Source organism: Zea mays, chromosome 10, assembly GCF_902167145.1.
Source record: "Zea mays cultivar B73 chromosome 10, Zm-B73-REFERENCE-NAM-5.0, whole genome shotgun sequence".
In the NCBI taxonomy this organism is placed as follows: Eukaryota; Viridiplantae; Streptophyta; class Magnoliopsida; order Poales; family Poaceae; genus Zea; species Zea mays.
In genome coordinates this window covers 143944304-143969943 of record NC_050105.1, presented here as the reverse complement: position 1 = coordinate 143969943, position 25640 = coordinate 143944304, and the positions used below count along the sequence as shown (strand labels likewise).

The window sequence follows — 25640 nt, the reverse complement described above, 5'->3', positions numbered from 1 at the left end:
ACAGGCGCTCTCTTGGGGCCGCTCGCTTCCCTCACCCGCGTGGACGCTTGTAACCCCCTACTGCAAGCGCACCCGACTTGGGCGCGGGACGAACACGAAGGCCGCGGGATTTCCACCTCTCTCACGCCCGTCTCCGGCCACCTCGCTCTCCCCCCTTCACGCTCGCCCACGCGCTCGACCCATCTAAGCTGGGGCACGCGGCACACTCACTCGTCGGCTCAGGGACCCCCCGGTCTCGAAACGCCGACACCGAGCAAGCGTCATCGGCTTGTTACTCTTGGAGGTTGTCGCCTTCTAGACGGCTCGGGTGTTGTCTCCGTCGAGCTCTCCAAGAAGACTGTGGAGGAGCCGCGGTGTTGATTGTGAGGGGTTCGTGCCTATCTCGCCGGAGCGGCAAAGGTGACATTAGTGGAAACGAGGTATTGAGTGATTTCTTGTCCACTTGGCTCAAAGATCAAGCCTTGTCTTGATAGAGGAGCAAGTGAGAGCTTGAAGTCCACCTCAGCGTGGATTAGGGGTGATCGGCAAATCACCGATACCCGAGGATAAAATCCAGTGTCTTTCTTTTCTTGCATTACTTATTGCCATTTTGCATATTGTTCTTCGAGTATACAATCACCATAGTTGATTCTCATAGATTGTTTACTTGTTGTCACTAGAGAATTTATACCTCTTGTCATATTGATTAAATTTCTCTAGTGTTTTTTATTTTAGTCAAAACCGTCTATTCACCCCCCTCTAGCCGGTGTCCTAGATCCTACACTATGTCATCCGCTTTATTTCTTGGTTGATTTGTTTTCGCCCTCTCTTTTGGACTCTATTTTATTTCTAACGCTAACCCCCGGCTTGTAGTTGTGCTTAAAGTTTGTAAATTTCAGTTTACGCTTATTCACCCCCCCTCTAGGCGACTTTCACCATGCGTGTCCACCGGGGTCGCGCAGGGCTTGCACTAGCCATGCCAGCACGCTCGAGGAGGTCAAAGGTGTATTGTCGCTGGTGAAGGAACATGCCCTGGAGACGATGCTCGACGGTTATCCCCAAAAAGTGATGGAGCGCCCCAGGTCCTTCATCGCGAACTCCTGCTTATGGCAGGAGATGATGCGACGCAAGAGCCCAGTGGAGGAGGCGGTGAGCACAATATCGTCGACGTAGAGGAGGAGGTACACAGCGTTCGGGCCACGAAGGAGGAGGTATAGGGACGTGTCCAACTTGGCTTCGACGAAGCCCTGCGAACACAAGAAAGTGGTGAAGCGACTGTACCAAGCCCGAGGGGCCTGCTTGAGGCCGTAGAGTGACTTGTTGAGCTTGCAGATCATGTCGGGGTGAGTAGGGTCAACGAACCCAACAGGTTGAGTGCAGTAGACTTTCTCCGTCAGGGTGCTATAGAGAAATGTGTTCTTCACGTCGAGCTGGTGGACCGGCCAGTCTCATGACAGAGCGAGAGTCAGGACAGTCCGGACGGTGGCAGGCTTGACCACTGGTATGAAGGTCTCGTCGTAGTCAACTCCGGGGCGCTGGGTAAAGCCCCGGAGCACATAGCGGGCCTTGTACCACTCCATGGACCCGTTGGCATGCAGGTTCAGCTTGAAGATCCATTTCCCAGTGACCACGTTGGCGCCATGGGGACGCGGCACCAGGTCCCATGTGTGGTTGGCCTGGAGAGCGTCATATTCCTCTTCCATGGCACGCCGCCACTTCGGATCATCAAACGCACAACAGATAGTTGTGGGAATCGGTGGTAGGGTCGAAGAGGAGGTCGCAATGAGAGTCAGGTGATCAGGGGCCCGGAGGACACCCGCCACGCGGCGGGTGACCATCAGGTAGATGTGGCAAGGATCCCGGTGGACAATGATGGGGTGATGGGCTGCGGGGGTCAGCGCGGGGCGAGCCGATGCACCGCGATGACTACGGCGTTGCTACGTCTAGATGGGGTTGGTGTAGCGAGACGACAGGGTCGGTCGAGTCGATGCGGGAGACGTCGAGGCCGCACGTGGTTGTGCGCAGGGGGGGTTGGGTCGCGCGAGGCGATGCAGGGGACGCCGTGGCCGCACGTGGTGACAGAGGAGACACCGAGGCCACACGTGGCTGTGTGGAGGAGGGTGGCACCGGTGGGGTCGTGCGAGGCGACGCAGCGGACGCCGAGGCCACATGAGGCTGTGCGGGGGAGAGAGTCGCGGACGGGGTTGCGCGGGTAGGCACGGTGAACGAACCTGTAGGGAAGGGGGGCGACAGTGGGGGACACAGGGGCGGGATCAAGGAACAAGTCGAGCTCAGTGAGAGAGGTAGTGGAAGAGGGAGAGGAAGAGGAAAAGGGGAAATCCAACTCATCGAAGACGACGTGACGAGAGATGTGGACTCTATGTGAGGTGAGGTCGAGGCACCGGTACCCCTTATGGTCGGGGGAGTTGAAAGTCGCCTAAAGGGGGGGTGAATAGGCAAATCTAAATTTTATAAACTTTAAGCACAACTACAAGCCGGGTTAGCGTTAGAAGTATAACCGAGTCCAAAAGAGAGGGCGAAAACAAATCAACCAAAGAAATAGAGCGGATGACACGGTGATTTGTTTTTACCGTGGTTCGGTTCTTGCAAACCTACTCCCCGTTGAGGTGGTCACAAAGACCGGGTCTCTTTCAACCCTTTCCCTCTCTCAAACGGTCACCTAGACCGAGTGAGCTTTTCTCCTTAATCAAATGAGTCACTTAGACCCCACAAGGACAACCACAACTTGGTGTCTCTTGCTTTGATTACAAAGGTGTTGAGCACAAGAATGGGGATGAAGAAAAGCGATCCAAGCGACAAGAACTCAAATGCACACAAAAATCTCTCTCTCACTAGTCACTAAGTGTTTGGAGTGATCTTGGACTTAGGAGAGGATTTGATCTCTTGTTTGTGTCTTGGAGTGAAGTCTAGAGATCTTGTATTGAATGCAATTGCTGGAAAACTTGGATGCTTTGAATGGTGGTGGTTGGGAGTATTTATAGCCCCAAACACCAAACCAACCGTTGGGGTTAGGCTGTTGTCGATGGGCGCACCGGACAGTCTGGTGCGCCACCGGACACTGTCCGGTGCGCCAGCCACGTCACCCAACCGTTAGGGTTCTGACGGTTTCGACCGTTGGAGCTCTGACATCTTGGTGCACCGGACAGTCCGGTGCCGCAACGAACAGGCACTGTTCACTGTCCGGTGCGCCACTGGCGCCTGCTCTGACTTCTGCCGCGAACTGTAGCTCTGTCAGGGCACTGTGCAGTCGACCGTTGCGCCGATAGCCGTTGCTCCGCTTGGTGCACCGGACAGTCTGGTGCCACACCGGACAGTCCGGTGAATTATAGCGGAGTGCGCCTGGAGAAACCCGAAGGTGAGGAGTTTGAGGTCGATCCACTCTGGTGCACCGGACACTGTCCGGTGGCACACCGGACAATCCGGTGCGCCAGACCAGGGTACTCTTCGGTTTCTTTTGCTCCTTTCTTTTGAACCCTAACTCGGATCTTTTTATTGGTTTGTGTTGAACCTTTGGCACCTGTAGAACTTATATTCTAGAGAAAACTAGTTAGTCCAATTATTTGTGTTGGGCAATTCAACCACCAAAATCATTTAGGAAAAGGTTTGACCCTATTTCCCTTTCAATCTCCCCCTTTTTGGTGATTGATGCCAACACAAACCAAAGCAAAATATAAGTGCATGAATTGAACTAGTTTGCGTAAGGTAAGTGCAAATGTTGCTTAGAATTAAACCAATTTATACTTTCATAAGATATGCATGGATTGTTTTCACTCTTTTAATATTTTGGACCACATTTGCACCACTTGTTTCGTTTTTACAAATCTTTTTGGAAATTCTTTTCAAAGTCTTATTGCAAATAGTCAAAGGTATATGAATAAGATTTCGAGAAGCATTTTCAAGATTTAAAATTTTCTCCCCTTGTTTCAAATGTTTTTTCCTTTGACTAAACAAAACTACCCCTTAATGAAATTCTCCTCTTAGTGTTCAAGAGGGTTTTTATCATTTGAAAGAAGATCAAATATTTTACATATCAATTTTTGAAAAACTCCTCCTTAAATTATAGATACCAATTGAGATAGAATTTCTTAGAGGAATAACTAATTTGAAAGATACCAATTGAAAACATTAAAAACTTTGTTTCTAAAAATTTTGAAATTGGCATGGTGGTGCGGTCCTTTTGCTTTGGGCTAATACTCCTCCCCCTTTGGCATTAATCGCCAAAAACAGAGTCTTTTGGAGCCCTTATACTTTCTCCCAATGGTACAAAAAATATGAGTGAAGATTATACCAAAGTGGAGAGCGGTGCGGAGTGACGGCGAAGGTTAAATAATACCGATAGAGTGGAGTGGAAGCCTTGTCTTCGCCGAAGACTCTATTTTCCTTTCAATCTATGACTTAGCATAATAATTTATTTGAAAATGCATTAGTCATAGCATATGAAAGAGATATGAACAAAAGTATATAAATGAGCTATGTGTGCAAAGTATCATCCAAAATTCCGATAATCAAGAATGTTTAGCTCATTCCTAAGTTTGGTAAAAGTTTTCTCAACTAATGGCTTGGTAAAGATATCAGCTAATTGTTCTTTGGTGCTAACATAAGCAATCTCGATATCCCCCCTTTGTTGGTGATCCCTCAAAAAGTGATACCGAATGGCTATGTGCTTAGTGCGGATGTGCTCAACAGGATTATCCGCCATGCGGATTGCACTCTCATTATCACATAGGAGAGGGACTTTGGTTAATTTGTAGCCATAGTCCTAAGGGTTTGCCTCATCCAAAGCAATTGCGCGCAACAATGGCATGCGGTAATGTACTCGGCTTCAGCGGTAGAAAGAGCTACTGAATTTTGTTTCTTTGAAGCCCAAGACACTAGGGATCTTCCCAAGAACTGACAAGTCCCTGATGTGCTCTTTCTATCAATTTTACACCCTGCCCAATCAGCATATGAATATCCTACCAAATCAAAGGTGGATCCCTTGGGGTACCAAAGACCAAACTTAGGTGTATGAACTAAATATCTCAAGATTCTTTTCACGGCCCTAAGGTGAACTTACTTAGGATCGGCTTGAAATCTTGCACACATGCATACAGAAAGAATAATATCCGGTCGAGATGCACATAAATAGAGTAATGATCCTATCATCGATCGGTATACCTTTTGATCTACGGATTTACCTCCCGTGTCGAGGTCGAGATGCCCATTGGTTCACATGGGTGTCTTGATGGGCTAGGCATCCTTCATTCCAAACTTGGTGAGTATGTCTTGAATATACTTGGTTTGGCTGATGAAGGTGCCCTCTTAGAGTTGCTTCACTTGAAATCCTAAGAAATACTTCAACTCCCCCATCATAGACATTTCGAATTTTTGAATCATTATCCTACTAAACTCTTCACAAGTAGATTTGTTAGTAGACCCAAATATGATATCATCAACATAAATTTGGCATACAAACAAATCATTTGCAATTGTTTTAGTAAAGAGTGTAGGATCGGCTTTACCGACTTTGAAGCCATTAGTGATAAGGAAATCTCTTAGGCATTCATACCATGCTCTTGGGGCTTGCTTGAGCCCATAAAGCGCCTTAGATAGTTTCTAAACATGATTAGGGTACTGAAAGGGAAATGTGCCCTTGGGCCATTTCTAGTATATTTTGGTGATTAAGTGTCCAACACATATTGAGTGAGTTATTACATGCCAAATAGAGAATGAAGTGCAAATCAACAAGAAGGTATGTTTCTAGACTTAGTACATTTGTTTTTGTGTACTAATGAAGTTCTAAGTGCAAAAAACAGGAAAAGAAAGGATTGGAAAAGAGGGTCTGTGTGCAGCCAAGACTCAGCTCGGCTTGGCACACCGGACTGTCCGGTGGTGCACCGGACACTGTCCGGTGCGCCAGGCCAGCTCCGACGAACTGGCCACTCTCGGGAAAACTTCGATGGCGTACGACTATAATTCACCGGACTGTCCGGTGGTGCACCGGACTGTCTAGTGAGCCAACGGCCGCCAGCGCAACGGTCGGCCGCCAAATCCGTGGGTGACGCGTGGCCCGCTCCAATGATCGGAAGGGGCACCGGACTGTCCGGTGCGCCAACCAACGCCAGAGTTGCAACGGTCGGCTGCGCCAAATTAGGAAGGAGATCTGCACCGGACATGCTACAGTGCCTGTCCGGTGGTGCACCGGACTGTCCGGTGCGCCACCCGATAGAAGGCAAGATTTGCCTTCCAAGATTGTCTCCAACGGCTCCTAGCTGCCTTGGGGCTATAAAAGGGACCCCTAGGTGCATGGAGGAGATATCCAAGCATTCTTTGATCATTCCTAAGCACCAAGACTCCATTCTCGCGCATTCGATTCTTTGAGATAGTGACTTGAGCTCCAATTGAGTAGAGAACTCCTTGAGTTGTGTTTTGAGCTCAAGTTGTGGCTTGTGTGCGTGATTGTGCTCTGGTTTTGAGTCTTGTGTGTGTTGCTCTTCCCTCCCTTACTTCCGTGCTTCTTTGTGATCATCAATTGTAAGGGCGAGAGGCTCCAAGTTGTGGAGATTCCTCGCAAACGGGAGAAAGTATAAGAAAGAAGAACACCATGGTATTCAAGTTGATCATTGGATCACTTGAAAGGGGTTGAGTGCAACCCTCGTCCATTGGGACGCCACAACGTGGAAGTAGGCAAGTGTTATACTTGGCCGAACCATGGGATAACTCGTGTGTCTCTTGTGATTGCTTTTCTGTGTGATTATTGTGACTCACAAGAGCTTGATCTATAGCCACTTGGTTTTATCATTCTAACACTTAACCAAGTTGTGTGGCTATTAGTTGTTGAATTTTACAGGATCACCTATTCACTCCCCTCTAGGTGCTTTCAATTGGTATCGGAGTTGTTCTCTTCACGAAAGGGACTAATCTCCCGAAGAGATGGATCCTAAGGGAAAGGGGATGGTGGTCAACGACAAAGAGAAGGAGTCTTCCCTCAATGAGCCAAGGGACGACAAGCCCACTGACTCTGGCTCGAGTCACAAGAAGAAGGACAGGAAGAAGAAGAGGCGCATCAAGAAGATCGTCTACTACGACAGCGACGAGTCTTCTTCTTCCCCAAGAGACGACGACGACGAGAAAAGGAAACCGGTTAATTCGAATTTTTCATTTGATTATTCTCGTATTCCATATAATTCCAATGCCCATTTGCTTTCTATTCATCTCGGTAAACCTCCACACTTTGATGGAGAGGACTATGCTTTTTGGAGTCACAAAATGCGTAGTCACCTTTTTTCTCTCCATCCTAGTATTTGGGAGATAGTTGAGAATGGAATGCAATTTGATAATACGGATACTCCTTTATTCATTAACGAACAAATTCATAAAAATGCACAAGCTACCACTGTTTTGTTAGCATCGTTGTGCAGGGATGAATATAAAAAGGTGAGCGACTTGGACAACGCCAAGCAAATATGGGATACCCTCAAGGTCTCGCATGAGGGGAACGACGCCACCATGATCACCAAAATGGAGTTGGTGGAAGGCGAGCTAGGAAGGTTTGCCATGATTAGGGGAGAGGAGCCAACACGAACGTACAACAGGCTCAAGACCCTGGTTAACAAGATCAGGAGCTATGGAAGCACGAGATGGACGGACCACGACGTCGTCCGACTTATGCTCAGGTCCTTCACTGTTATTGATCCTCATCTTGTGAACCTCATCCATGAAAATCCCAGGTACACAAAGATGACTCCCGAGGAGATTCTTGGGAAGTTTGTGAGCGGGCGGATGATGGTGAAGGAAGCGCGATACGTTGATGATGCTCTCAATGGCCCTCTACCCGTGTACGAGTCTCAACCCATTGCTCTCAAAGCAACAAGCAACAGGGAGGCGCTACCTAGCAAGCTGGCACAAGTTGAGGTAGCTGGGCTAAACGAGGACGAGATGGCCCTAATCATAAAGCGCTTCAAGACCGCATTGAAAGGACGCAAGGAGTACCCTAACAAGAACAAAGCAAGGGTAAAGCGTTCCTGCTTCAAGTGCGGTAAGACTGGTCATTTTATAGCGAATTGTCCGATAACTCTAGTGACCAGGAACAAGGAAAGGGCGGGAAGAAAGAGAACAAAAAGAGCTATAGGAAGGCAAAGGGCGAGGCACACATCGGAAAGGAATGGGACTCGAACTGCTCATCCTCCGATTCCGACGATGAAGGACTCACTGCCTCAGCCTTCAACAAGTCCTCTCTCTTCCCCAACGAACGCCACACCTGCCTCATGGCAAAGGAGAAAAATGTAAGCGTTCGTGAAACTCCTAAGTATACCACTTCAAGTGATGATGACTCTAGTGATGATGAAGTAGATTACACAAGTTTATTCAAAGGTTTAGATAGAACTAAAGTTGATAAGATCAATGAATTGATTGATGCTTTAAATGAAAAGAATAGACTCTTAGAAAAGCAAGAGGATATTTTGTATGAAGAGCATGATAAGTTTGTTAGTGTTCAAAGATCGCTTGCTTTAGAGGTTAAAAGAAATGAAATGCTTTCTTCTGAATTATCTGCTTGTCATGAAACCGTGTCTAATTTAAAGAGCATTAATAATGATTTAATTGCTAAATTAGAAGAAGCAAATAAGTCTAGTTCAATTGTAGAGCATGTTAGTATTTGTAATAGATGTAAGGATTTTAATATTGATGCATGTGTTGAACACCTTACTTCTATTGCAAAATTAAATGGTGAAGTGGCAAGTCTTAATGCCCAACTTAAGACTTGCAAAAATGACTTTGATAAGTTAAAATTTGCTAGGGATGCCTACACCGTTGGTAGACATCCCTCAGTTAAGGATGGACTCGGCTTTCGAAAGGAAGCCAAGAACTTAACAAGTCAAAGGGATCCCATTTCCAACAAGGAGAAAGGTAAGGCCCCTATGGCTAGTGGTAGTCAAAAGAATCATGCTTTCATGTACTACGATAGAACATTTTCTAGAAGTTCTCATTATAATAGGAGTTATAATGCTTTTGATTCACATGCTATGATTGCTTCAAGTTCTACTTTTGTGCATGGTAGAAGTAGGCCTAGGAAGGGAAATGTTATTCATCATGTGCCTAGGAAAATGCATAATGAATCTGCTACTGTTTTTCATGCCTGCAACACTGATTTTGTACTTTCATGTAAAAATAAGAAAGTGGTTGCTAGGAAGTTGGGGACCAAATGCAAGGGAGACAAGACTTGCATTTGGGTCCCAAAGGATATTGTGACTAACCTTGTAGTACCCAACAAGAGTTGGGTACCTAAAACCCAAGCGTAAATTGTCTTGCAGGTTTATGCATCCGGGGGCTCAAGCTGGATTATCGACAGCGGATGCACAAACCACATGACAGGGGAGAAGAAGATGTTCACTTCCTACGTCAAGAACAAGGATTCCCAGGATACGATTATCTTTGGAGATGGGAACCAAGGCAAGGTCAAAGGCTTGGGCAAGATAGCCATCACAAATGAGCACTCTATTTCTAATGTATTTTTAGTAGAGTCGCTAGGCTATAATCTCCTATCTGTTAGTCAATTGTGCCACATGGGCTACAATTGTTTGTTTACAAATGTTGATGTTTCTGTCTTTAGAAGGAGTGATGGTTCATTAGCGTTTAAGGGTGTACTAGATGGCAAACTCTACTTAGTTGATTTTTCGAAAAAGGAGTCCGATCTAGATGCATGCTTAATCGCTAAGACTAGTATGGGCTGGTTGTGGCATCGCCGTCTAGCATATGTTGGGATGAAGAACCTCCACAAACTTCTAAAGGGAGAGCATGTGTTAGGACTAACAAATGTATGTTTCAAAAAAGATAGACCTTGTGCAGCTTGTCAAGCAGGTAAACAGGTGGGAAGTGCTCATCACAGCAAGAATGTGATGACCACATCAAGACCTCTGGAGCTACTTCATATGGACCTCTTCAGACCCATCGCCTACCTCAGCATCGGGGGAAGTAAGTATGGTCTTGTTATTGTTGATGATTTTTTCTGCTTCACTTGGGTATTCTTTTTGCAGGATAAAACAGAAACCCAAGGGACCCTAAAGCACTTTCTAAGGAGAGCTCAAAATGAATTTGAGCTCAAGGTGAAAAAGATAATAAGCGATAACGGGTCCGAGTTCAAGAATTTACAAGTGGAGGAGTACCTTGAGGAGGAAGGAATAAAGCACGAGTTCTCAGCTCCCTACACACCACAGCAAAATGGTGTGGTAGAGAGGAAGAATAGGACGCTCATTGACATGGCGAGGACGATGCTTGGAGAATTCAAGACGAGCACGGGGTGGTGACACGTAACAAGGCTCGACTTGTGGCAAAAGGTTATGCCCAAGTCGCAGGTTTGGATTTTGAGGAGACTTTTGCTCCTGTGGCTAGGCTAGAGTCCATTAGAATATTGTTAGCCTATGCCGCTCACCACTCTTTCAGGTTGTTTCAAATGGGCGTGAAGAGCGCTTTCCTCAATGGGCCAATCAAGGAGGAGGTGTACGTGGAACAACCCCTTGGCTTTGAGGATGAACGGTACCCCGACCATGTGTGTAAGCTCTCTAAGGTGCTCTATGGACTTAAGCAAGCCCCAAGAGCATGGTATGAATGCCTTAGAGATTTTCTATTTGCTAATGCTTTCAAAGTTGGGAAAGCCGATCCAACTCTTTTCACTAAGACTTGTGATGGTGACCTCTTTGTATGCCAAATTTATGTCGATGACATAATATTTGGTTCTACTAACCAAAAGTCTTGTGAGGAGTTTAGTAGGGTGATGACACAGAAATTTGAGATGTCGATGATGGGTGAGTTAAACTACTTCCTTGGGTTCCAAGTGAAGCAACTCAAGGACGGCACCTTCATCTCCCAAATGAAGTACACGCAAGACTTGCTCAAGCGGTTCGGGATGAAGGACGCCAAGCCCGCAAAGACACCAATGGGAACCGACGGACACGTCGACCTCAACAAAGGAGGTAAGTCCGTTGATCAAAAGGCATACCGGTCTATGATAGGATCCTTGCTTTATTTATGTGCTAGTAGACCGGATATTATGCTAAGCGTATGCATGTGTGCTAGATTTCAATCTGATCCAAGGGAGTGCCACCTTGTGGCCGTTAAGCGGATTCTTAGATATTTAGTTGCTACGCCTTGCTTCGGGATCTGGTATCCAAAGGGGTCTACCTTTGACTTGATTGGATATTCAGACTCCGATTATGCCGGGTGCAAGGTTGATAGGAAGAGTACATCAGGGACGTGCCAATTCCTAAGAAGGTCCCTGATGTCTTGGAGTTCAAAGAAACAAACCTTCGTTGCCCTATCCACCGCTGAGGCCGAGTATGTTGCCACAGGACAGTGTTGCACGTAACTACTTTAGATGAGGCAAACCCTCCGGGACTTTGGCTACAATCTGAGCAAAGTCCCACTCCTATGCGACAATTAGAGTGCAATCCGCATGGCGGATAATCCTGTTGAACACAGACGCACTAAGCACATAGACATCAGGCATCACTTTTTGAGAGACCACCAGCAAAAGGGAGATATCGAAGTGTTCTATATTAGCACCGAGAACCAGCTAGCCGATATCTTTACCAAGCCCTTAGATGAGAAAACCTTTTGCAGGCTGCGTAGTGAGCTAAATGTCTTAGATTCGCGTAACTTGGATTGATTTATAGCATACATGTGTTTTATGCCTTTGATCAAGTTACTTTATGCATTTATGAGATTTATTGTTTATTTATGGTGCTCAAGTTGTGCAAGGGACCCCGGACCTCACAAGTCCATATGTGAATAGTGCACATATTTAGGGGGAGAATTGCTACAACTTGACCCTTTGAGACTAACATTTGTGCTTGAGTAGTCTCAAAAGTGAATTGAAAGGGAAAGGTGAACTTGGACCATGCAAAGACTTCTACTGCACTCCGGTATTAGTGTACAAACCTCCAAGTTCATTCTTAAGCTCTTATTGCCTTTTTGCTCTTAATTGACAATTTTGGTGAGGCAATGGGGTTAAAGGGCCAAGAATGATCCCGTTTTGGTGCTTAATGCCAAAGGGGGAGAAATTAAAGGCCAAAGCAAATGGATCAGCTACCACTTGAGAAATTTGAAAATAGTAGAGTTAGCACTTTTGATTTGTCAAAATACTCTTATGTGCAAATTTTGGTCTCTTGTGGGGAGAATATTAGATTATGGGAAAAGGGGGAGTTTTTGGCTCTTGATCAATTTTTCTCTTGGAATACCTCACTTTATGCCTAAACAAGTGTGTTTAACTTAGAGATAGGAAAATGAGTTTGATTTCAAAAACAAACCAAGTGGTGGCAAAGAATGATCCAAATATGCCAAATTTGAATCAAAAACAATTTTTGTTCTCAAGTATATTGATGTTGCACTTCTATTGGTTGCTTTTTGATGTGTTGGCATAAATCACCAAAAAGGGGGAGATTGAAAGAGAAATGTGCCCTTGGTCCATTTCTAGTATATTTTGGTGATTAAGTGTCCAACACATATTGAGTGAGTTATTACATGCCAAATAGAGAATGAAGTGCAAATCAACAAGAAGGTATGTTTCTAGACTTAGTACATTTGTTTTTGTGTACTAATGAAGTTATCTAAGTGCAAAAAACAGGAAAAGAAAGGATTGGAAAAGAGGGTCTGTGTGCAGCCAAGACTCAGCTCGACTTGGCACACCGGACTGTCCGGTGGTGCACCGGACAATGTCCGGTGCGCCAGGCCAGCAACGACGAACCGGCCACTCTCGGGAAAACTTCGGCGGCGTATGGCTATAATTCACCGCACTGTCCGGTGGTGCACCGGACTATCCGGTGAGCCAACGGCCGCCAGCGCAACGGTCGGTCGCCAAATCCACGGGCGACGCGTGGCCCGCTCCAACGGTCGGAAGGGGCACCGGACTGTCCGGTGCGCCAACCAACGCCAGAGTTGCAACGGTCGGCTGCGCCAAATTAGGAAGGAGGTCCGCACCGAACATGCTACAGTGCCTGTCTGGTGGTGCATCGGACTGTCCGGTGCGCCACCCAACAGAAGGCAAGATTTGCCTTCCAAGATTGCCTCCAACGGCTCCTAGCTGCCTTGGGGCTATAAAAGGGACCCCTAGGCGCATGGAGGAGATATCCAAGCATTCTTTGATCATTCCTAAGCACCAAGACTCCATTCTCGCGCATTCGATTCTTTGAGATAGTGACTTGAGCTCCAATTGAGTAGAGAACTCCTTGAGTTGTGTTTTGAGCTCAAGTTGTGGCTTGTGTGCGTGATTGTGCTCTGGTTTTGAGTCTTGTGTGTGTTGCTCTTCCCTCCCTTACTTTCGTGCTTCTTTGTGATCATCAATTGTAAGGGTGAGAGGCTCCAAGTTGTGGAGATTCCTCGCAAACGGGAGAAAGTATAAGAAAGAAGAACACCGTGATATTCAAGTTGATCATTGGATCACTTGAAAGGGCACTATACCATGACACAAAATTAGCGACAAACATTTGTCGGTAAAAATAGGCTTTTGGCGACAGCCAGTCTGTCGCAATATATTACCATCACAACATCCGTCGGTATTTAGTATTTTGGTGTCAAACAAACTGTCGGCAATAATGTCGAGCTATTGTGATAGACTATTTGTCGGTACAAATGATTATTCGTGACACAACGTCTGTCGGAAACAATTTCATCGGATCATTTGTCGGCAATTGGGTTACGACTAATTACAAAAAAGACCAACCGCGCGCGTGGTCGATCGGCTGGCCGGGTACCCGTACGCAGTCCAAATCTCGTCGTGCTGAGCCAGTCTAAACCCTAGACGCCGCCCGCCACCAAGTGAGGCCGCCGTCGGGCCTGCGCATGTTCCCCTCCGTCGAAATTGGCAACCGTCGTCCTGTGCCCCACCCCTGTAGCCTCTGTCGATCGACCGACGCTCCCTCACCCGCGCGGTCGCGCCCTCTGGCACTCCGTTGAGCGGTACCATCCCACCACCAGCGCCCTCCGTCGAGCGGCCGCCATCCTGCTGCTGATCCTCTTCGTCGAGCACGGTCAGTCCCCAACTGCCTCACACCCTTCTTCCTATTCATACTGCACCTCCGTGCGGATCTCCCTGTGGCGACCCGAAAGCCAAGGTTGGTTCCTGTGATCTCCAACATCGCCTATCATGTTTATGGTTCTTCTCTCACTTTGTCTGGACTGCGAAGCACTACCACTGTGTCGATCTCCTTCCGGCGATCTCCTTTCCGCTCTGAAATTTAATAGTGCAGGAAGGTCCAAACTCAGCCTAGGTGATTAACTCATCCTAGAATCAAACACAGCGTGGGTGATTCCAAACTCTCGGTCTGGGTAGTTAATCGCTATCCCAATCATCCGTGAGTACAATACCTACTTGCAAGACATGTATAATTCTGAAATCACTTAGTTCAGACTTAAAGCCGCTTTGCAGTAATCATATGGAGTTGGGATGGCTCATTTCATCTCAACATCATTGTAATTCCAATAGTGGCGATTTTTCATAATCAGGATGTTGAGTGATGACTTTACAATCTACAACGGGCATTAGACTGTGTTGAAACAAAAGTTGTTATTATTGTCTGCATTCACATGTCTTTAGGATACACATTAGGCTCATGATTGTTTCTGAAGAAATGGGTAAACAAGACAAAAAAAGTTGTCAGCCACGCTTGTTAATTGTTTTCCTTTCTTTATCCCTAGTGGACTGCTAATCCAAACCTGCTACTTGTAGATTCCTCATTCGTCATGCACTTTTTTTCCTTGATAAACTGGTGACATACAGAAGCTCATTTATAGTATTATAGTAGCTTTTTATAGACAACAAATATATTATATACCTTAGCTGTGTCACAAATACGAACCAGCGGCTTCAGTTTCACTCCATACTCAAACTGAAGCGATGGTAGTTCAGCTCCAAATAAAATACACCTGAGGAGCCAAAGGTCAAGCATCCCAGTTGTTCAAACTGCCACTATTACACTCCACGCTTGTTAATTGTTTTCCTTTCTTTATCCCTAATGGACTGCTAATCCAAACCTGCTACTTGTAGATTCCTCATTCGTCATGCACTTTTTTTCCTTGATAAACTGGTGACATACAGAAGTTCATTTATAGTATTATAGTAGCTTTTTATAGACAACGAATATATTATATACCTTAGTTGTGTCACAAATACAAACCAGCGGCTTCAGTTTCACTCCATACTCAAACTGAAGCGATGGCAGTTCAGCTCCAAATAAAATACACCTGAGGAGCCAAAGGTCAAGCATCCCAGTTGTTCAAACTGCCACTATTACACTCCACGCTTGTTAATTGTTTTCCTTTCTTTATCCCTAATGGACTGTTAATCCAAACCTGCTACTTGTAGATTTTCTGTGTTATCCCGAACCAGCGTTTTCTGAAGCCTTTCTGTGTTATCCCAGTTTTCTGAAGCCTTTCCAAACCTGCTACTTGTAGACTGCTAATCCAAACCACACTTGTTCAAACTGAAGCCTTTCTATGTTATCCCGAACCAGCGTTTTTAATTTCATACTAGCGTATTTGTAAACATGCTAGCTGAAGCCGATGGAGACATGTGTTATCCCAGTTTTCATACTAGTCTAAGAAGCTTTTTTAATTTCATACTAGCGTACTTGTAGACTAAAAAAGCTGTTTAGAATGGTATACGAACTTTGACCAATGGCCTTCTGGAACTTTGGTATTCTTTGTGGCTGCACCCCAGCAGCTCCCATCTCATCCATGATCCTTGTTGCATCTTGCAACTTCCTACGATGGCATGTACTCGACAGTTCCATTTTCTGGCATTTTCTACTGATCCACATGAACAGAACTGCTACAGTCCGACACATACAATTTCGCATGCTAGATCTATTGATTCTCTCATTATTACTCGGGCATGTACTCCTCATTATTAGTAATGTTTTCATTTCTTTGAGTGTAGAGATGGATTAAAAACAGAGTGAATGGTACTATTGCATAACTGTGCACTTAAATCATTCTCTGATTTTGTAGACAATTCTTGTCTATAATATGTAATTGTGTCTGCAATGGATCATTCTTTGTATTCTATGAATTATGAAACTTGTAACTAGCTAGCTTGGTATTAGTCAGGTATATATATGGCCAACTTCGCTGCTCACGCCGTGGACAAGTTCCTCGGCATCTCGTCGACTTGCCCTGTTTCACAGAAGCAATGCAAAGCAAATGCAGCAGCCAAACTTGCCCTGTTTCCATTTTTATTGGAGCATGTTTTCATGTTCTATTTCTTTGTAATCATGTGATTCATTACATAAATATAAGTATTAATAGTCCTTTATTGCACTTTTAGTTTGTATTTTCTGTTGGGAGTTTATAGACCTGCTGATACAATATTTGACATATTATCAAAATATGTTGTAGGAAGAGGAGCTGGAAATATTTGACATATTATCAAAATATGTTGTAGGAAGAGGAGCTGGAAGCAAGGATCAGATTGCTTGAAGTGTGAAAAAATATTACTCGCATGCATGCTAGCTGTTGGCGTATCACCCAGCCGATGGAGAGATTTTAGTTTGCTAGATGTATATTTATACTTTTGCATGTAATAGAACTGAAAGATCACTTCAAAATTTAGGAAACATGTGTATGCTATTATTTTTATATGTTTATCACACGAATCATGTTCTAAACAAATATATGTTGGAATTCAAAGTCAAAGATTGATCTCTTTCTTTTAGTAATCAAATTTCATATATTATGAGCTACATATTATTCAAGTTGTCCTGCAATGTGCATCATAATTGGTTTATTATTTGTTTCATTAGCATATATTTGTATGCAAGGATTCTTTTTTTAAACTGCACATAGGGAATACCATCAGACAATCTGTCGGCATATAGACTTTTAGCGACACACAAGCCGTCGACACAAGAATATGTCGGCAAAAGTCTGTCCGACGGGAAAGATATGTATGTCGGCAAAAACATAAACATTACCGACAGATAGTATGTCGGTACATCTATGTCTGTCGGTAAATATTATTGCCGACAGGACTTTCACCGACACACGTTATCTGTCGCCAAAACTCTTTACCGACAGACTGTACGACGCTATTTAGGTGTTTTACCATCAGACAGTCCGTGGGCAATATTGTGTCATGGTGTAGTGGGGGTTGAGTGCAACACTCGTTCATTGGGACGCCACAACGTGGAAGTAGCCAAGTGTTATACTTGGCCGAACCACGGGATAACTCGCGTGTCTCTTGTGATTGCTTTTCTGTGTGATTATTGTGACTCACAAGAGCTTGATCTATAGCCACTTGGTTTTATCATTCTAACACTTAACCAAGTTGTGTGGCTATTAGTTGTTGAATTTTACAGGATCACCTATTCACCCCCCCCTCTAGGTGCTTTCAGGTACTAACTATCTTCAAAGTCGGGAGGTTGCTCAACATAGACCTCTTCCTTAGGGATGAAAACAGTTTCGGAATTTTTCGGAATTCCGGAAACCGGTTCCGATTTTTTCCGATCGGAATCGTCGGTTTCGGTATTTCTCGGAATCGGAATCGGTCATCGGAATTTTAGATCGAAATCGGTACAGTCCTTTACCGACAGTTTTCTTCGGTTACTGTTTTGGGTCGGAATTTACCGAATTTAAAATTCGGAATTTACCGAAATTCCCAGCCCAAGTTGAAGTTCCACATCGGCCCACCACATCGGCACTAAGACAGAGCAGACCGCACACGGTAGTACGACACACCACACAGACACAGCGTGGAGCCGCCACTTCTCTTCTCAGCGCTCCCAATCCAGCGGCGGCGGCGGCACGCCGGCACCCACCCGGTAAGTAATCTACTAATCTGCGAGATGGTGGCTGGGGTCTGGGAGAGGGATGTTGTGCTCGCGGGTAAGCTGCTCGCGAGGAAGCTGCTTGTAGGGGAGCTCGCACGAGCGAGCAGCCGAGCAGCTGTAGAGCGCTGTGGGGAACTGGCCTGGCCGGTGAGCGATGTGGGGAACTGACGCTGTGGGGAACCGAGTAGCTATAGACTGATGTTGTTCACGCACCTGACCCCTGTCTAGCTGTAGTAGCCAGTAGGAAGCGTTCTGGGAGCTCCATGAGCTGAGCGCAGATGGGCTGCCCCAGCCTTTCTTGATTGCTAGGAGTGTTGCTAGCTCTCTTGCGTCAGTCTACGCCATGGATTGCAAGCTGGAGTTGGAGCTATGAGATTTAGGAATACTAACATTTCTACTGGTGACTGGTGACTGGTGTTACGTTGTTCTCATATTGAATTCTTGTGAGGTTGTTAGCTAGACCCAAGAGGAGTTCTGAATGAAAGAAAGAAATGAGGTATGCAGGTAATGGAACTGGTCTTGCTCATGGGATTATGCTGCAAGCCTTCAATTCAGTCAGACTACAAAAACTAGTAATCTCTAATTCAACTTAGTGTTGCGGACTTATAATGCTAGAACAGCGGTGGAATTAACACCTATATTTTTTAACTTAGTTCCGATTTAGACATGATCTATTGACTGAGAAAACGTCATTTTCCTGAGAACATTGGAAAATGAGGACATGCTAGCTAGATACTAATCTAGTACTAGTTAATTCCTAGCCAGTTCCTCAGCTCCATCTGTTGTACTACTGAAGTGTTATCTAGCACTAAATTTTTTATCTATGGGAGAAGCAACTGGCTTCATATCTTAGTGCTGGCTGTTGGTTTTCCCAGTGCAAAGCTTGTTTAGTCATGTGACTTATCGCAATTTTTATTCAATGTCGCAATTTTTATTTGCAGGTAGAAACTGTGATCTGCTCTAATGGCTACCGAAGGTGAAGCTTCACCTCCACGGAAGCGTATGTTGTTGGAGTTGCCTTGTGATGAAGAAGGTGTTAATGTGAGTCAAACTGTTGGTGTGTCTGCATCATCAGCCACACCTGCCAGAGCTTCTCAAGAACAAGGTGAACTTTATGATGAACTTGTTATATTGTGTACTTGTGTTCTTTGTGATCAACTTATCATATTATGAACTTGTGATCTATGTTATCAATTTGTAATATTGTGAACTTGTGATATTTGTGATCAAACTATTATATTGTGAACTTGTGGTCTTTGTGATCAACTTTTTATATTGTGAATTGTGAACTTGTGGTCTTTGTGATATTTGTAAACTTTGTTGTATTCTGAACTTGTTATATTGACATATGGTTACCGATTGTATTTAAGGTTCCAACCGGTACCGATGTATTTTCTGTACCGAACTTTCGATTCCGATGGTTCCGAAATACCGATATCATTTCCATTTCCGATTTCGTTTCCGATAAAAAAATATGGAAACAATAACAGTTTTAGTGTTTTCCGATCGTTTTCGACCGTTTTCACCCCAACTCTTCCTTGATTGGTCCATTGAGAAAGGCACTTTTCATGTCCATTTGATAGAGCTTAAAGCCATATGATAAGTAGCATAGGCAAGTAATATACGAATTGACTCAAGCCTAGCTACGGGTGCATAGGTTTCACCGAAATCCAAACCTTCGCCTTGTGAATATCCCTTGGACACAAGTCGGTCTTTGTTCCTTGTCACCACACCATGCTCATCTTGCTTGTTGCAGAAGACCCACTTGGTTCCTACAACATTTTGGTTAGGACGTGGAACAAGATGCCATACCTCATTCCTCGTGAAGTTGTTGAGTTCCTCTTGCATGGCCAACACCCAATCCGAATCTCTTAATGCATCTTCCACCCTGTATGGCTCAATAGAAGACACAAAAGAGTAATGTTCACAAAAATGAGCGACACGAGATCGAGTTGTTACCCCTTTATGAATATCACCGAGGATGGAGTTCACGGGGTGATCTCTTTGTATCGCTTGGTAGACTCTTGGGTGAGGCGGTCTTGGACCTTGATCATCTTCTTTGTCTTGATCAACTTCATCTCCCCCTTGATTGTTGTCCTCCTCTTGAGGTGTCTCTTCTTGATCTTCATTTTCATCATCTTGAGCTTGATTCTCATCTTGAGTTGGTGGAGATGCTTGATTTGAAGATGATGGTTGATCTTGTGCTTGTGGAGGCTCTTTGGATTCCTTAGGACACACATCCCCAATGGACATGTTCCTTAGCGCGACACATGGAGCCTCTTCATCATCTAGCTCATCAAGATCAACTTGCTCTACTTGAGAGCCATTTGTCTCATCAAACACAATGTCACAAGAAACTTCAACTAGTCTAGTGGACTTGTTAAAGACTTTATATGCCCTTGTGTTTGAGTCATAACCAAGTAAAATGCCTTCTACAGCCTTGGGAGCAAATTTAGATTTTCTACCTCTTTTGACAAGAATAAAACATTTGCTACCAAAGACTCTAAAATATGAAACATTGGGCTTTTTACCGGTTAGGAGTTCATATGATGTCTTCTTGAGGATTCGGTAAAGGTAGAGTCGGTTGATGGTGTAGCAAGCGGTGTTGATTGCTTCCGCCCAAAACCGGCCCGAAGTCTTGTACTCATCAAGCATGGTCCTCACCATGTCAAGTAGAGTTCTATTCTTCCTCTCTACTACACCATTTTGTTGAGGTGTGTAGGTAGAAGAGAACTCATGCTTGACGCCCTCGTCCTCAAGAAAGCCTTCTATTTGTGAGTTCTTGAACTCCGTCCCGTTGTCGCTTTTTATTTTCTTGATCCTTAATCCGAACTCATTTTGAGCCTGTCTCAAGAATCCTTTTAAAGTATCTTGGGTTTGTGATTTTTCCTGCAAAAAGAACACCCAAGTGAAGCGAGAATAATCATCCACAATAACTAGACAGTACTTACTCCCGCCGATGCTTATGTAAGCTATCGGGCCGAATAGATCCATGTGGAGTAGCTCAAGCGGCCTGTCAGTCGTCATGATGTTCTTGTGTGGATGATGAACACCAACTTGCTTCCCTGTTTGACATGCTCTACAAACCCTGTCTTTCTCAAAATGAACATTGGTTAGTCCCAAAATGTGTTCTCCCTTTAGAAGCTCGTGAAGATTCTTCATTCCAACATGGGCTAGTCGGCGATGCCAGAGCCAACCCATACTAGTCTTAGAAATTAAGCAAGTATCGAGTTCAGCTCTATTAAAATCAACTAAGTATAGCTGACCCTCTAATACTCCCTTAAATGCTACTGAATCATCACTTCTTCTAAAGACAGTAACACTTATATCCGTAAAAAGACAGTTGTAACCCATTTTGCATAATTGAGAAACAGAAAGCAAATTGTAATCTAAAGAATCTACAAGAAAAACATTTGAAATAAAATGGTCAGGTGATATAGCAATTTTACCAAGTCCTTTGACCAAACCTTGATTTTCATCCCCGAATGTCATAGCTCTTTGGGGATCATCATTTTTCTCGTAGGAGGAGAACATCCTTTTCTCCCCTGTCATGTGGTTTGTGCACCCGTCAATGATCCAACTTGAGCCCCTGGATGCATAAACCTACAAAATAAGTTTAGGCCTTGTTCTTAGGTACCCAAACGGTCTTGGGTCCTTTGACATTAGAAACAAGCACCTTGGGTACCCAAACACAAGTCTTGGAGCCCTTGTGTTTGCCCCCAACATATTTGGCAACTACTTTTCCTGATTTGTTAGTAAGTACATAAGAAGCATCAAAAGTCTTAAATGAAACATTAGGTTCAATTGATACAATAGGAGATTTCTTTTTAGGCATTTTAACATGGGTGGGCTAGAAGTCTCACTCTTATACATAAAAGCATGATGGGAAACAGGGTGTGTCTTCCTAGCATGAATTCTTCTAATCTTGTGCTCGGGATAACTAGCAGGATATAAAATATAGCCCTCGTTATCCTGAGCCATGGGAGCCTTACCCTTAACAAAGTTAGATAATTTCTTAGGGGCATTAAGCTTGACATTGTCTCCCTGTTGGAAGCCAATGCCATCCTTAATGCCAGAGTGTCTCCCATTATAGAGCATACTTCTAGCAAATTTAAATTTTTCATTTTCTATCTCATGCTCATTAATCTTGCTAGTTAATTGTGCTATGTGATCATTTTGTTGTTTAATTAAAGCTAGGTGATCATGAATAGCATCAACATTAATATCTCTACATCTAGTACAAATAGTAACATGATCAACACTAGATGTAGATGGTTTGCAAGCATTTAATTCATCAATCTTAGCATGTAACATAGCATTTTCATTTCTAAGATTGGAAATAGAAATATTGCAAACATTTAAATCTTTAGCCTTAGAAATTAATTTATCATTCTCAATCTTAAGGCAAGAGAGTGATTCATTAAACTTGTCAATCTTAGCAATTAAACTAGCATTATCATTTTTAAGGTTGACAAGAAAATCATCACAAACATTTAATTTCTCAACCTTAGCAATTAATTTAGCATTTTCAATTCTAAGGTTAGAGATAGTGTTATGGCAAATGCTAAGCTCACTAGTTAATTTTTCACATTTCTCTACTTCCTGAGCATAGATATTTTTTACTTTAACATGTTTTTTGTTTTCCTTAATAAGGAATTCCTCTTGGCTATCCAAGAGTTCATCCTTCTCATGAATATCACCTATCAATTCATTTAATTTTTCTTTTTGTTGCATGTTTAGGTTGGCAAAAAGAGCAAGCAAATTATCTTCATCATCACTAGAGCTATCCTCATCACTAGATGTTGCATATTTAGTGGAGGCTCTAGATTTTACCTTCTTCTTTCTGCCGTCCTTTGCCATGAGGAACTTGTGGCCGACGTTAGGGAAGAGGAGGCCTTTGGTCACGACGATGTTGGTGGCGTCCTCGTCGGAGGAGGAGTCGGTGCTGCTTCCGTCGTAATCCCATTCCCGACACACGTGGGCATCACCACCCTTCTTCTTGTAGTATTTCTTCTTTTCTTTCCTCCTTTCCTTCTTGTCGTTGCCCCTGTCACTATCACTTGATAACGTACATTTAGCAATAAAATGATCGGGCTTACCACACTTATAGCAAACTTTCTTGGAGCGGGGTTTGTAGTCTTTCCCCCTCCTTTGCTTGAGGATTTGGCGGAAGCTCTAGATGATGAGCGCCATTTCCTCGCTGTCGAGCTTGGAGGCGTCGATGGGGAGCCTACTTGATGTAGACTCTTCTTTCTTTTCTTCCGTCGCTTTGAATGCGACGGGTTGCACCTCGGGTGTGGAGGTGGCGCCTCGCTCGATGATTTGTTTGGAGCCTTTGATCATCAATTCAAAGCTCACAAAACTTTCATATAACCTCCTTGGGAGACATTAGCTTGTATCTAGGATCACCACGAATTAATTGAACTTGTGTAGGATTAAGAAAAACGAGTGATCTTAGAATAACCTTGACCATTTCATGGTCATCCCATTTTGTGCTCTCAAGGTTGCGCACTTGGTTCATCAAGGTCTTGAGCCGGTTGTACATGGCTTGTGGCTCTTCTCCTTGGTTGAGGACGAACCGACCGAGCTCCCCCTTGATCGTCTCCTACTTGGTGATTTTTGTCACCTCATCTCCTTCGTGCGCGGTCTTGAGCACGTCCCAAATTTCTTTGGCACTCTTCAACCCTTGCACCTTATTATAATCCTCTCGACTTAGAGAGGCGAGGAGTATAGTAGTGGCTTGAGAGTTGAAGTGCCGGATTTGGGCAACTTCGTCCGAATCATATCCTTCATCCCCTACGGATGGTACCTGCGCTCCAAATTCAATAATGTCCCAAATGCTAGAGTGGAGTGAGGTTAGGTGATGCCTCATTTTATCACTCCACATACAATAATCTTCACCGTAAAAAACTGGTGGTTTGCCTAGTGGGACAGAAAGTAAAGGAGTGTGTTTTGAAATGCGAGGGTAGCGTAAGGGGATCTTACTAAACTTCTTGCGCTCATGGCGCTTAGAAGTGATGGACGGCACGTCAGAGCCAGAGGTGGATGGCGACAAAGAGTCGGTCTTGTAGTAGACCACTTTCTTCATCTTCTTCTTATCGCCACTCCGATGCGACTTGACGCGGGGAGGTGATTCCTCCCTACCTTTGGCATCGGACTCCTTCGATGGAGCTTTCCCGCGGCTTGTGTCCGTTTCCATCTCCCTCTTGGCGGATCCTCCCGACATCACTTCGAGTGGTTAGACTCTAATGAAGTATCGGGCTTTGATACCAATTGAAAGTCGCCTAGAGGGGGGTGAATAGACAAATCTGAATTTTATAAACTTTAAGCACAACTACAAGCCGTGTTAGCGTTAGAAGTATAACCGAGTCTGAAAGAGAGGGCAAAAACAAATCAACCAAAGAAATAGAGCGGATGACACGGTGATTTGTTTTTATCGAGGTTCGGTTCTTGCAAACCTACTCCCCGTTGAGGTGGTCACAAGACCGGGTCTCTTTCAACCCTTTCCCTCTCTCAAACGGTCACCTAGACCGAGTGAGCTTTTCTCCTTAATCAAATGGGTCACTTAGACCCCACAAGGACCACCACAACTTGGTGTCTCTTGCTTTGATTACAAAGGTGTTGAGCACAAGAATGGGGAAGAAGAAAAGCAATCCAAGCGACAAGAACTCAAATGCACACAAAAATCTCTCTCACTAGTCACTAAGTGTTTGGAGTGATCTTGGACTTGGGAGAGGATTTGATCTCTTGTTTGTGTCTTGGAGTGAAGTCTAGAGCTCTTGTATTGAATGCAATGGCTGGAAAACTTGGATGCTTTGAATGATGGTGATTGGGGTATTTATAGCCCCAACCACCAAACCAACCGTTGGGGTTTGGTTGCTGTCGATGGGCACACCGGACATACCGGTGCGCCACCGAACACTATCCGATGCGCCAGCCACGTCACCCAACCATTAGGGTTCTGACGGTTTTGACCGTTGGAGCTCTGACATCTTGGTGCACTGGACAATCCGGTGCCGCACCGGACATGCACTGTTCACTGTCCGGTGCGCCACTGGCGCCTGCTCTGACTTCTGCCGCGAACTGTAGCTCTGTCAGGGCACTGTGCAGTCGACCGTTGCGCCGATAGCCGTTGCTCTGCTTGGTGCACCGGATAGTTTGGTGCCACACCAGACAGTCCGATGAATTATCGCGGAGTGCGCCTGGAGAAACCCGAAGGTGAGGAGTTTGAGGTCGATCCACCTTGGTGCACCGGACACTGTCCGGTGCGCCAGACCAGGGTACTCTCGATTTCTTTTGCTCCTTTCTTTTGAACCCTAACTCAGATCTTTTTATTGGTTTGTGTTGAACCTTTGGCACCTGTAGAACTTATATTCTAGAGCAAACTAGTTAGTCCAATTATTTGTGTTGGGCAATTCAACCACCAAAATCATTTAGAAAAAGGTTTGACCCTATTTCCCTTTCAGGAGTACCCGAGGAAGACACAACGAGTGGAACGGGGCGCTAACTTATGAGGAGTGGTGGAGGCGAAATTAGGATAGCAAGCGCACCCGAAGACACGGAGATGATCGTAGGAGGGGTGGGTGCCAAAGAGAGCGAAGTAAGGAGTGGGGTGAGCAACCGCCTTGGTGGGCAGACGGTTGAGGAGGTAGGTGACAGTGGTGAGGGCCTCAACCTAGTAGTGAGCAGGAAGGGAGGCCTGAAAGAGTAGAGAGCGCATGACATCGTTCGCTGTGCGAATCATGTGCTCATCCCTACTGTTCTAAGGAGACGTGTAGGGGCACAACATACGGAGGTGGACACCGTGAGAGAGAAAAAAGTCACGGGACATATTGTTATAAACTC

At 44.8% G+C, this 25640-nt stretch overlaps 2 long non-coding RNA genes across 2 annotated transcripts; both read left to right on the top strand.

Annotated features, from left to right (window-relative positions):
- The first annotated feature begins 13790 nt into the window (after positions 1-13790).
- On the top strand, positions 13791-16681 carry LOC103642045 (uncharacterized). Its single transcript, XR_560608.2, has 2 exons — positions 13791-14084; positions 16366-16681. It is a non-coding gene; the product is annotated as an uncharacterized lncRNA (long non-coding RNA).
- A 980-nt stretch (positions 16682-17661) lies between these two features.
- LOC111590310 (uncharacterized) lies at positions 17662-19196 on the top strand. The gene is made up of 2 exons (XR_002749425.2): positions 17662-17786; positions 18737-19196. It is a non-coding gene; the product is annotated as an uncharacterized lncRNA (long non-coding RNA).
- Positions 19197-25640: the final 6444 nt, after the last annotated feature.